The 13,626-nt window shown below is 43.2% G+C and overlaps 1 long non-coding RNA gene and 1 pseudogene across 1 annotated transcript in view; both read right to left on the bottom strand.

Annotated features, from left to right (window-relative positions):
* The window catches only part of LOC149984051 (uncharacterized), a 615,207-nt gene that overhangs the window by 463,699 nt on the left and 137,882 nt on the right, over window positions 1–13,626 (bottom strand). The window lies entirely within an intron of this gene.
* LOC149984053 (protein ZBED8L-like) lies at window positions 7,514–8,162 on the bottom strand (annotated as a pseudogene).

Genomic DNA, 13,626 nt, shown 5'->3' with positions numbered 1-13,626 from the left:
CAATCTAAAATCAAATCTATAGTCGGCTTTCTATTCCGCAACAATGCCTCCTTCACTCAGGCCGCCAAACTTACGCTAGTAAAACTGACTATCCTACCGATCCTCGACTTCGGAGATGTCATCTACAAAATAGCTTCCAATACTCTACCCAGCAAACTGGATGCAGTTTATCACAGTGCCATCCGTTTTGTTACTAAAGCATCTTATACCACCCACCACTGCGACCTGTATGCTCTAGTCGGCTGGCACTCGTTACATATTCGTCGCCAGACCCACTGGCTCCAGGTCATCTACAAGTCCATGCTAGGTAAAGCTCCGCCTTATCTCAGTTCCCTGGTCACGATGGCAACACCCACCCGTAGCACGCGCTCCAGCAGGTGTATCTCACTGATCATCCCTAAAGCCAACACCTCATTTGGCCGCCTTTCGTTCCAGTTCTCTGCTGCCTGTGACTGGAACGAATTGCAAAAATTTGAGTTCCAAAGAGTTTTTATCTCCCTCACCAACTTCAAACATCTGCTATCTGAGCAGCAAACCGATTGCTGCGGCTGTACATAGTCTATCGGTAAATAGCCCACCCAATTTTACCTACCTCATCGCCATATTGTTTATATTTATGTACTTTTCTGCTCTTTTGCACACCAATATCTCTACCTGTACATGACCATCTGATCATTTATCACTTCAGTGTTAATTTGCAAAATTGTAATTATTCGCCTACCTCCTCATGCCTTTTCCACACAATGTATATAGACTCTCTTTTTTTTCTACTGTGTTATTAAATTGTTAATTGTTTACTCCATGTGTAACTCTGTGTTGTCTGTTCAAACTGCTATGCTTTATCTTGGCCAGGTCGCAGTTGCAAATGAGAACTTGTTCTCAACTAGCCTACCTGGTTAAATAAAGGTGAAATAAAAATAAAAATAAAAGATCTGGAGACTGGCTAGGCCACTCCAGGACCTTGAAATGCTTCTTACGAAGCCACTCCTTCGTTGCCCGGGCGGCGTGTTTGGGATCATTGTCATGCTGAAAGACCCAGCCACGTTTCATCTTCAATGCCCTTGCTGATGGACGGAGGTTTTCACTCAAAATCTCACGATACATGGACCCATTCATTCTTTCCTTTACACGGATCAGTCGTCCTGGTCCCTTTGCAGAAAAAAAGCCCCAAGCATGATGTTTCCACCCCCATGCTTCACAGTAGGTATGGTGTTCTTTGGATGCAACTCAGCATTCTTTGTCCTCCAAACACGATGAGTTGAGTTTTTACCAAAATGTTCAATTTTGGTTTCATCTGACCATATGACATTCTCCCAATCTTCTTCTGGATCATCCAAATGCTCTCGCAAACTTCAGACGGGCGTGAACATGTACTGGCTTAAGCAGGGGGACACGTCTTGCACTGCAGGATTTGAGTCCCTGGCGGCGGCGTAGTGTGTTACAGATGGTAGGCTTTGTTACTTTGGTCCCAGCTCTCTGCAGATCATTCACTAGGTCCCCCCGTATGGTTATGGGATTTTTGCTCACCGTTCTTGTGATCATTTTGACCCCACGGGGTGAGATCTTGCGTGGAGCCCCAGATCGAGGGAGATTATCAGTGGTCTTGTATGTCTTCCATTTCCTAATACTTGCTCCCACAGATGATTTCTTCAAACCAAGGTGCTTACCTATTGCAGATTCAGTCTTCCCAGCCTAGTGCAGGTCTACAATTTTGTTTCTGGTGTCCTTTGACAGCTCTTTGGTCTTGGCCATAGTGGAGTTTGGAGTGTGACTGTTTGAGGTTGTGGACAGGTGTCTTTTATACTGATAACAAGTTCAAACAGGTGCCATTAATACATGTAACGAGTGGAGGACAGAGGACCCTCTTAAAGAAGAAGTTACAGGTCTGTGAGAGCCAGAAATCTTGCTTGTTTGTAGGTGACCAAATACTTATTTTCCACCATAATTTGCAAATAAATTCATAAAAAATCCTACAATGTGGTTTTCTGGATTGTTTTGTCTCATTTTGTCTATCATAGTTGAAGTGTACCTATGATGAAAATTACAGGCCTCTCTCATCTTTTTAAGTGGGAGAATTTGCACAATTGGTGGCTGACTAGATACTTTTTTGCCCCACTGTATATATAGAGTACAGGGAACATAAGGTTGAATATATTATTATAGACCTGCTACATCTACTGTCTCTTTTATATTATGACATTTCTGCTAGATCTACTGTCTCTATTATATTATGACAGACCAGCTAGATCTACTGTCTTTATTATATTACGACACACCAGCTGTATCTACTGTCTCCATTTCACTTGGGCCATTGTTGTGGGTCTGCCCTCCCCTCAACAGCCTCAAATACGCTATTTCATTTCACAAATAATATTTTATATTATTAATTTCAAACAACGGCATTAGCATGAGAAGAACTTACCAGTCCAAAACGGTGACATTGTACCTCTTCTGCAGGCCAGTTACAGATTATACACAGTGGCTACAACGGTGTCCTCTCCGTTCAAAAAATATTCCTCCACTTGGGAATCGCAAAATGAATCGTCCTACAACAATCTCTGACTGACTTTTCCGATCAATTTCTTCTAAAATTGTGTGTACATCTGTATAGCTAGACTTAGATTTAGCTTTCCCTGACGTACACAATGAATGGTCTTTTGTTTGATGAAATCTATTTTTATAGCCTAACACGAAACATTTTGTGAACCGCTTGTGTCGTGAATTCCATCTCATTCCATTTTCGACGACACATTCGAGGTAAATAGACACACAAAACGTGACTTTTCCAGTCATGTTTGGTTTCACTGCAATCAACTGGGAATGGGTAATTTCGCGGGACGTATTGACTGAAAGAAACCGATTTGAAGACAACAAGTAATGACATCATTGTGCACCAATGATATGACCGCTGTTTCGTTGATTGACTGTATTGTAATGACCAATGACTACTGATCGTCTTGAAATCTAGCTGGGTAGATAGCCAATGAGCTGAGGTAAAAGGCAATGTGTAATGTTTATGTGTTGGAAGACCAACCCATGTAGTAAACTCCGGTGTAAAGAGCCATTGATGATTCATACCGGAAGGAGCCACGCATGTTGCGTACAGCATTGTTTTGGTAAAGCGCATATTCAGCTGTTTATATATCAATCAGTATGGCGACTAAGTCAGGGAAAGCTAAATCCAAGTATAGATTTTTTTTTGAACGGAGAGGACATCGTTTTGGACTGGTAAGTTCTTCTCATGCTAATGTCGTTGTTTGAAATTAATAATATAAAATATTATTTGTGAAATGAAATAGCCTATTTGAGGCTGTTGAGGGGAGGGCAGGCCCACAACAATGGCCAAAGTTAAATGGAGACAGTAGATACAGCTGGTCTGTTGTAATAGAATAAAGACAGTAGATCTAGCTGAAATGTCATAATATAAATTAGACAGTTGATCTAGCAGGTCTATAATAATATATTCAACCTTATGTTTCCTGTACTCTATATATATATCTGTTTATTATACCTGTTGATACAGGGCTCATATATGAAACTATTCTAACTGAACATTTTCTTTCACAGTGACACTGACTCCGATTGGGAGCCCCCAGTGCCAAGGTGTCCATCCCCCACTGAAGCTGGTTCATCCAGCTCCTGCCACAAGTGGTGTTCATCTGTCCAAATGTATTTCTGCAGGCATGGATGTGCCCCAGGGCCAAAAGGGCACAGCATCGAGGCGTCGCTGTGTTCTTTGCAAAATGAAGTCACCTGCACCACATGCTTGGTGACCCTCTGCTTTACAGCAGAAATAGACTGCTATGGCGCCTGGCATCAGCAGCACACTATTGTGTAGAGGACTGAGGGTCTTACAAATATTGAAAGTGTTATTTTGTAAATGTATATATATTTTTTTCATGTTTTTTCTCCATTCTTTTCGCAGGGTGTGTTAGAATACCATTTTGGTGTTTTGTAAATAGTTATTCCATTCAAAATGTATAACTTCACCAATTCGGCCACTTGGGTACATTTGGGCTACTTGTGTGGGACACCTGGGTGACTTCATGATAAATGTCATGTTGCACATACATTTTGGAAGTTATCATTCTGAAACCTTGCACAAGTACTGTTGCCCTCTTAAATGTTTCACTGAAATTGTCCCCATCATCCTATCTGAATGTTTGGATGTTCTTGTTCAGTTGAAAGATGATGCAGCAACAATTAAAACAGAAAACGTATGTTTTTTCCTTGTATTTTCTTCTACCAGATCTATGGTGTTATATTCTCCTACATTCAATTCACATTTACACAAATGTCAGAGTGTTTCCTTTCAAATGATACCAAGAATATGCATATCCTTGGTTCTGGGCCTGAGCTACAGGCAGTTTGATTTGGTATGTCTTCAGGCGGAAATTGAAAAAAGTAGGGGGGTAGCTCTAAGAGGGTTCCAATGCTTCATCCCCCTGCCCAACCCCCCTCCACGCCACTCCGCCAACCACCAGGATGCACGGCATCAGAACATTCCAGGTATTCCCGTGATTGGCAGATAGCAGGTTGATTGGCATGTCGGACCCCAACAACACTGGGTACTGGTAAGGACAACACAACCAACTAATAGCATAACACATAACACACAGCTGTCTGTGCGGGTCGCTACAGTATATACAGTGCCTTGCGAAAGTATTCGGCCCCCTTGAACTTTGCGACCTTTTGCCACATTTCAGGCTTCAAACATAAAGATATAAAACTGTATTTTTTTGTGAAGAATCAACAACAAGTGGGACACAATCATGAAGTGGAACGACATTTATTGGATATTTCAAACTTTTTTAACAAATCAAAAACTGAAAAATTGGGCGTGCTAAATTATTCAGCCCCTTTACTTTCAGTGCAGCAAACTCTCTCCAGAAGTTCAGTGAGGATCTCTGAATGATCCAATGTTGACCTAAATGACTAATGATGATAAATACAATCCACCTGTGTGTAATCAAGTCTCCGTATAAATGCACCTGCACTGTGATAGTCTCAGAGGTCCGTTAAAAGCGCAGAGAGCATCATGAAGAACAAGGAACACACCAGGCAGGTCCGAGATACTGTTGTGAAGAAGTTTAAAGCCGGATTTGGATACAAAAAGATTTCCCAAGCTTTAAACATCCCAAGGAGCACTGTGCAAGCGATAATATTGAAATGGAAGGAGTATCAGACCACTGCAAATCTACCAAGACCTGGCCGTCCCTCTAAACTTTCAGCTCATACAAGGAGAAGACTGATCAGAGATGCAGCCAAGAGGCCCATGATCACTCTGGATGAACTGCAGAGATCTACAGCTGAGGTGGGAGACTCTGTCCATACGACAACAATCAGTCGTATATTGCACAAATCTGGCCTTTATGGAAGAGTGGCAAGAAGAAAGCCATTTCTTAAAGATATCCATAAAAAGTGTTGTTTAAAGTTTGCCACAAGCCACCTGGGAGACACACCAAACATGTGGAAGAAGGTGCTCTGGTCAGATGAAACCAAAATTGAACTTTTTGGCAACAATGCAAAACGTTATGTTTGGCGTAAAAGCAACACAGCTCATCACCCTGAACACACCATCCCCACTGTCAAACATGGTGGTGGCAGCATCATGGTTTGGGCCTGCTTTTCTTCAGCAGGGACAGGGAAGATGGTTAAAATTGATGGGAAGATGGATGGAGCCAAATACAGGACCATTCTGGAAGAAAACCTGATGGAGTCTGCAAAAGACCTGAGACTGGGACGGAGATTTTTCTTCCAACAAGACAATGATCCAAAACATGATGCAAAATCTACAATGGAATGGTTCAAAAATAAACATATCCAGGTGTTAGAATGGCCAAGTCAAAGTCCAGACCTGAATCCAATCGAGAATCTGTGGAAAGAACTGAAAACTGCTGTTCACAAATGCTCTCCATCCAACCTCACTGAGCTCGAGCTGTTTTGCAAGGAGGAATGGGAAAAAATGTCAGTCTCTCGATGTGCAAAACTGATAGAGACATACCCCAAGCGACTTACAGCTGTAATCGCAGCAAAAGGTGGCGCTACAAAGTATTAATTATTATTATTAATTTTTCAGTTTTTGATTTATTAAAAAAGTTTGAAATATCCAATAAATGTCGTTCCACTTCATGATTGTGTCCCACTTGTTGTTGATTCTTCACAAACAAATACAGTTTTATATCTTTATGTTTGAAGCCTGAAATGTGGCAATAGGTCGCAAAGTTCAAGGGGGCCGAATACTTTCGCAAGGCACTGTACAGAGAGTACCAGTACCAGCTCAATGTCCAGAGGTACAAGGTATTTGAGATAGATACTGTATGTACATGAAGGCAGGGTAAAGTGGCATCAAGATAGGTAATAATAAGAGTAAAATAAAGAACAGAGCGTCAGCAGCAAATGATGTGTAAAAGTGTATGTATGTGTGTTTGTGATGTGTCAGTCTGCGTGTGTGTGTGTGCGTATGTAGTGTACGTGTTTTTTTTGTGGGAGTGTCAATGTAGCGTGTGTGAGTGAGTGTGTGTATATGGTTTGTATATATATAGTCTAGTGCAGGGGTACTCAACTACTATTTGAGAATGTCCAGTGACACAAATGTCCTAGGTGGCAAAGGTCCGGAGGGATATCGTGCTTTATCAGCGTACAGTGTGGTAACAAACATAGTCGTCCACGACTTAGGAAACATCTTGTTATATAAAATGTACATTACATGAGACTAAGAACTTTAATGAATTACAACTTCTTTCGAATGTAAACATGCAACATTGCATCACATTGCTGAAGAAGAAAACTGGTTGCATAATTGTCTATGCAAAAAGTGCACTTTGAACTATTGCACATCGGCCTTGAATGAACTTTTATTGTTTTTATAACATAAAGTGCATGTTTTCTGGAGAACAAAGGAGATTTGAACCAAAATAAGAATCTGAATGCACAGAACGTCACTGTGGGCCATGCAATGTTCATGTATAGGTCATTCTGGGCCTTGCCATTCCATCAATGAGAGAAATTACACTTTGTCTCCTACCAATGCTTTGAACTTTGGCACACATGGTGTGAGAGCCACTCTGAGACACTGGTGCAGGTGTTAATTGGTGAGCCTGGTGCGGTATTTGTTTTTAATAAAGTTAATTGTGGAGAAGGCTGATTCACAGCTGTATGTGGAGCCAAACATGGGCAGCATGTATAGGGCCAGTCTCTTGAGCACAGGGACATCAGCTGCATGCACCATCTTTCCCCAGAAAGTGACAAGGTCACAATCACCAGCCTGCTTCTTCAAAGCCACATTTTCCTGTAGTTCAATCAACTCCATTTCAGTTTTGCGACATCTACCCATCTGAAGATCTGTTTTGCTTCTTCTGACAACTTTGTCATATTTGTGACCAAAGAAGGGCTTCTGGGTGAGCAGCAGGAGTTATTTTCCAACAGTAAAGTCATCAAAATGTGCCTTGAAGTTATTCATCAGCTACTGGATGAAATCTAAATGATTGGGAACAGCTTTGTCTCCCTGCGTTTATACCAGAAGATTGGGGAAGTGGACATGTTCTCCCTGGAGATCATTCTTGAAAAGCAAAAATGTATTCTGGAAGGCCCGGACTGCTGTTGTTATATCACACACTGTGTTTTCCCGTCCTTGCAGCTTGACATTCAGTTGTTAAAGTGTGATGTAATCTTTGTCAAAAATGTGACTGTTTTCATCTTCCAAAAACACAGAAAACTGAATTGCTTGTCACTCTTTTGCTCTAATAAGAAAGCTTTGATTTCCTACTGAATGACCCAAAAGCATTCCAAACCCCTGGCTTTGCTGAGCCAACTGTCATTGTTGTGCAGTAGTAAGTCATCAAAACTGGCATTGGCCTCTGTCAGAATGCCTCATAGAGGGCGTGATGATGTTGGTCTCTAAAAGTTGATCAGTTTCATCATCGTTGTCACGACCTCAGACTACTATTTTCCCAGACTGGTACACAGGGCAGATTGATGGATGATGCAGTGATATTAAGTCAGGTCAGGGTGGTCCTCTTTCAAACATGCAACCAGTCCACTCCCTCTTCCGATCATGGCTGGAGCTTCATCTGTGGTTATAGAGACCACTGACTTCAGATCTATCCCTCTTTTTGTCAGCATCCCTTTGATGACCTCATGGATATCCTCTCCCTGTGTGTGTGCCTCTAGATGTGTTATGCCAAACAGCTCCTCACATAATTCCTTCTTTGTTTCGTTATAAAATCTGACAAACACCAGAAGCTGTCCATTATCAGAGTTATCTGTTGATTCATTTACAGCTAATGAAATGCATGGCGCATTCTGAATTGCCTCAAGTTTTTTTCTACTGTATTATTGACTGTATGTTTTGTTTATTCCATGTGTAATTGCTATGCTTTATCTTGGCCAGGTCGCAGTTGCAAATGAGAACTTGTTCTCAACTAGCCTACCTGGTTAAATAAACGTGAAACAATTTTTTTTTTTTTAAATAAAGTTTTGAAGTTAAATCTTCAGCAAATATTCCAGTTCTGCTCATTGCTGTAGAATCTGACAGTGGGATCTGTTTGATCTTTCCCTGACCTCATCTTTTTGTTTACCTTCTAAGAAGGTAACTTAACACATGCATCGTTTTACCATCTCAGCATCTGAATTGTTTTTTTTGTGTTTTCCCAAGCTATCGTCAGTGAACACTTCACTGCACATTGGGGAATTTGGTGGACCTCTCATTTTTGGATTTCAATTGGCTAATCTTCTTTGTTTTCACCTCTGTGTTCAGGGGATATATCTGATCAAATTTACTATGCCAAGGTGTCATAATGGCACTTAACATTGGCACTTTTCACGAGAGCTACGGACTACGAAGTATTTAGCAGTCTAATGTAAATAGTCCGGGTGTCCATTTTATTAATTGTTCAGCAATCTTATGGCTTGGGGGTAGAAGCTGTTAAGGAGCCTTTTGGGCCGAGACTTGGCGCTCATTTACCGCTTGCCGTGCGGTAGCGGAGAGAAAAGTCTATGACTTGGGTGACTGGAGTCTTTGACAATTTTTTGTGACCTTCCCCTGACACCGCCTGGTATATAGGTCCTGGATAGAAGGAAGCTTGGTCCCAGTGATGTACTGGGACGAACTCACTACCCTCTGTAGTGCCATATGGTCAGATGCCGAGCAGTTGCCATACCAGGCGGTGATACAACCGATCAGGATGCTCTCGATGGTGCAGCTGTGGAACCTTTTGAGGATCTGGTGACCCATGCCAAATATTTTCAGTCACCTGAGGGGGGAAAAGGTGTTGTCATGCCTTCTTCACAACTGTCTTGATGTGTTTGGACCATGATAGTTTGTTGGTGATGTGGAAACCAAGGAACTTGAAACTCTTGAACTGCTCAACTGCAGCCCCAATGATACTAATGGGGGCCTGTTTGGCCCGCCTTTTCCTGTTGTCCATGATCAGCTCCTTTGTCTTGCTCACATTGAGGGAGAGGTTGTTGTTGCCCAATAGGCTGTCTCATTGTTGTCGGTAATCAGGCCAACTACTGTTGTGTCATCAGCAAACTTAATGATGGTGTTGGAGACGTGTTTGGCCACCAGTCGTGGGTGAACAGGGAGTACAAGAGGGGACTAAGCACACACCCCTGAGGGGCCCCAGTGTTGAGAATCAGCGTGGCAGATGTGTTGTTGCCTACTCTTACCACCTGGGGGCGGCTCGTCAGGAAGTCCACGATCCAGTTGCAGAGGGAGGTGTTTTGTCCCAGGGTGTCATGCCCTGACCTTAGTTATCTTTGTTTTCCTTATTATTTTGGTTAGGTCAGGGTGTGACGAGCACACGAGGAGATTGCATGAGTCAAGTTGGAGACCTGAGCCAAATCGTGCTTACTGTGGGGAGCGTGTTACTGGTCAGGCACCGTGTTATGCGGTGGAGCGCAAGGTGTCTCCAGTGGGCTATTCTAGCCCAGTGCGCTCTATTCCAGCTCCTCGCATTGGCCGGGCTAGAATGGGCATCCAGCCAGGAAGGAGGGTGCCGGCTCAGCACTCCTGATCTCCAGTATACCTCCATGGACCAGGATATCCTGCGTACTGTGTCTCCAGTGAGTCTGCACAGCCCAGTACGTCTTGTGCCAGCGCCCTGCGTTTGCAGAATAAACATCCAGCCAGGACGGGTTGTGTCAGCTCTACACTCCAGACCTCCAGTGCGACTCCACAGTCCAGTACGTCCTGTTCCTCCTCCCCGAACTCGCCCTGAGGTGCGTGTCACCAGCCCGGTACCACCAGTGCCGGCACCACACACCAGGCCACCAGTGCGCCTCCAGGGTCCAGTATGCCTTGTTCCTGCTCCTCACACTCGCCCTGAGGTGCGTGTCACCCAGCCCGGTACCACCAGTGCCGGCACCACGCACCAGGCCTATAGTGCACATTGGCAGTCCAGTACGCCCTTTTCCTGCTCCTCGCACTCGCCCTGAGGTGCGTGTCCCCAGCTCGGTACCACCAGTGCCAGCACCACGCACCAGGCCTACAGTGCGCCTCGGCAGTCCAGAATGTCCGGCTACAGTAACCAGTCCAGAGCGTCCGGCGGCAGTACCCAGTCCAGAGCGTCCGGCGACAGTACCCAGTCTAAAGCGTTCGGCGACAGTACCCAGTCCAGAGCATCCAGCGACAGTTCACAGACCGGAACCTCCAACGACGGGCCACATTCCGGGTTCTCCAGCGACGGTCCCCAGCCCGGGTTCTCCAGCGACGGTCCCCAGCCCTGGGTCTCCAGCGATGTTCCCCAGTCCGGGGTCACCAGCGAGGGTCCCCAGCCCAGGGCCTACGGCGAGCATCTGCAGTCCAGAGTCTCCAGCGATGATCCACGGGTCAGTGCTACAAGGGTGGAGGGATCAGTGTAAAGAAGGGGGGCGGCGAAGTTAGATGCCCACCCAGACCCATATAGGTTATAGGTTTAGGTTTGCGGCCCCGAGTCCGCACCTTTGGGGGGGGGGGGGGGTTACTGTCACGCCTTATTCCTTATTATTTTGGTTAGCTCAGGGTGTGACGAGGGTGGTTTGTTTAGTTTTTGTTTTGTCTAGAGGTTTTTGTATGTCTATTGGTTTTTGTAAGTCTAGCTGTTTATATGTCTATGGTTGCTTATATTGGTTCTCAATCAGAGGCAGCTGTTTATTGTAATCTCTGATTGGGGACCCTATTTAGGTAGCCATAATCCTTGGGTAGTTTGTGGGTTCTTATTCTATGTTTAGTTGCCTGTCTGCACTAACCATATTAGCTTCAGCCTTTAAAATGTTTTATTAACTTGGGTCAAAGGTTTCTGTGTAGTCTCCCTCAAGCTTCCCACAATAAGTTGGGTGAATTTTGGCCCATTTCCCCTGTAACTGAGTCAGGTTTGTCGGCCTCCTTCCTCGCACACTCTATTTTAGTTCTGGCCACAAATGTTCTATAGGTTTGAGGTCAGGGCTTTGTGATGGCCACTCCAATACCTTGACTTTGTTGTCCTTAAGCCATTTGGCCACAACTTTGGGAGTATGCTTGGGGTCATTGTCCATTTGGAAGACCCATTTGCGACCAAGTTTTAACCTCCTGACTGATGTCTTGTGATGTTTCTTCAATATATTCACATAATTTTCCTACCTCAGAATAGAAAGAGGAGTGGGAGGCCCCTGTGCACAACTGAGCAAATTGGACAAGTACATTAGAGTGTCTAGTTTGATAAACAGACGCCTCACAAGTCCTCAACTGGCAGCTTCATTAAATAGTACCCTCAAAACACCAGTCTCAATGTCAACAATGAAGAGGTGACCCCTGGGATGCTGGCCTTCTAGGCAGAGTTTGGTTGAGAATTCGACCGAAAATTGCGGTCACGACAATGCCAAAAAATATTCAGAATTAGCTCCATAATATCGACAGAAACATAGCAAACGTTGTTTATAATCAATCCTCAAGGTATTTTTCAAATATCTATTCGATAATATATCAACCGGGACAGGTGGCTTCTTGGTAGGAAAGAGAGAAACAATGGCCGCATTTGTCTCTTACGCACAAAACAGAGACAGAGAGACTCCAGCTGACCACTGACGCAATGTTGACGTTCAGGCTCATTTTTCAAAATAAAAGCCTGAAACTATGTATTGTGACACTGGACACATTAAGGAACCCATAGAAAAAAGGAATCTGGTTGATATCTCATTCACTGCTCAATAGGGACGCATAGGAATGTGTTTATAGTGTTTTATATCCTAAGCTGTCAATTATATGCATGTTCTAGCATCTTGTCCTGGCAAAATAGCCTGTTTACTTTGGAAACGTTATTTAAAAAAAAATGAAAATAGTACACAATAGTGAAAATAGTGCCCCCTAGATTCAACAGATTAACATTAAGATAGGACAAAGATATTTGGTACACATCATCTTTAAGGTGTTGATATATGTATTTGCAATTACTCAACTGTGTTCAGTGTGGTCATAGAATGAGTAAACATGTTGACGGCAACAATAGTGACCGGCGGGATAACACAGTGCATCTAGGTATACACATACTTATACACATACATAGTTCTTGTTATACCTTACTTTCTACTCTGTTCTTTCTTTAAGTTTCACTTTGAGTCAAGTTCTAGATATGTTGGATCTAGGTGACTGCCCAGACAAGGCATGCAACATTGCAGTTATCCCTCAAAATGAGAAAGATGCTGTCCTTAGTGATTGTGATAGCGATGGGTCAGTTATGGAATATGGACAGGCCATTTGCCAGCCAGGCTGTTGAATGCATATGCTGAACCTATGCAAAGAGATCATAACAGGAACAACTTTATCAGTGATGATGACCTACCCCTCACCACCCCCCCATCCACAACCTCCCCCACCCACCTCCATTGTTGATAATGAAGAGCCAAGGGCCTCTACCCGCCAGAGGGTCCAGTCAGAAGAGCCAAGGGAAAAGCTGCAGGTGGTCAAAAATAAAGATTGAGCGTTCAAACGATCGAAGAGGCCTGCCACTGATGTGATTCCAAATAACAGCCCAATAACAGCCCAAATATGCAAAAAATTTGGCACGGAACCACTGAGCCACGGAAGGAGATCTTTACTGGCTGCTACTGTTGAAGATCAGGCATGATATGACAAAGATTCTCACTGGCCAATCAACACGATGCACCGATTCCAGAGAAGTCGTCATTGTGACAAACGTACTACCTATGCATGTGAGAAATACAAAGCACAACTGCACATTGAGTGCTTCAATATATACCATGGACAGTAGAAAAGGAGATAAGACCGAATGAAAAAGGGCTGAAAAAGACAATAAAAGAAAAATAGAAAAGTCAATAAAGGGTGAGGAGAAACAGTACAACGGACTCTAGGAAGAAAAGAAAAGTTGATGAAAAAAGACAATCAAAATGACTGAAATGTTTTTGGAAAAGAAGGTCAATTGATTCAATACGTCCTGTATGACAGTAGCTCTGACTGATCGTAGTTCAAAACAGTGATGCACAAACTAATCTTGCACTTGGTTCTGAAGCCTAACTCTATGATATATATATATATATATATATATATAGATATATTTAAAAAGCGCCACTGGACAATGAGTGCTTATATATATATATATATATATACATATATATATATATATATATATATATATATATATATATATA

The sequence above is a fragment of the Oncorhynchus mykiss genome, chromosome 4 (genome assembly GCF_057628025.1).
Source record: "Oncorhynchus mykiss isolate SJ-2025 chromosome 4, ASM5762802v1, whole genome shotgun sequence".
Lineage (NCBI taxonomy): Eukaryota > Metazoa > Chordata > Actinopteri > Salmoniformes > Salmonidae > Oncorhynchus > Oncorhynchus mykiss.
This window is presented reverse-complemented; position numbering and strand designations above follow the sequence as displayed.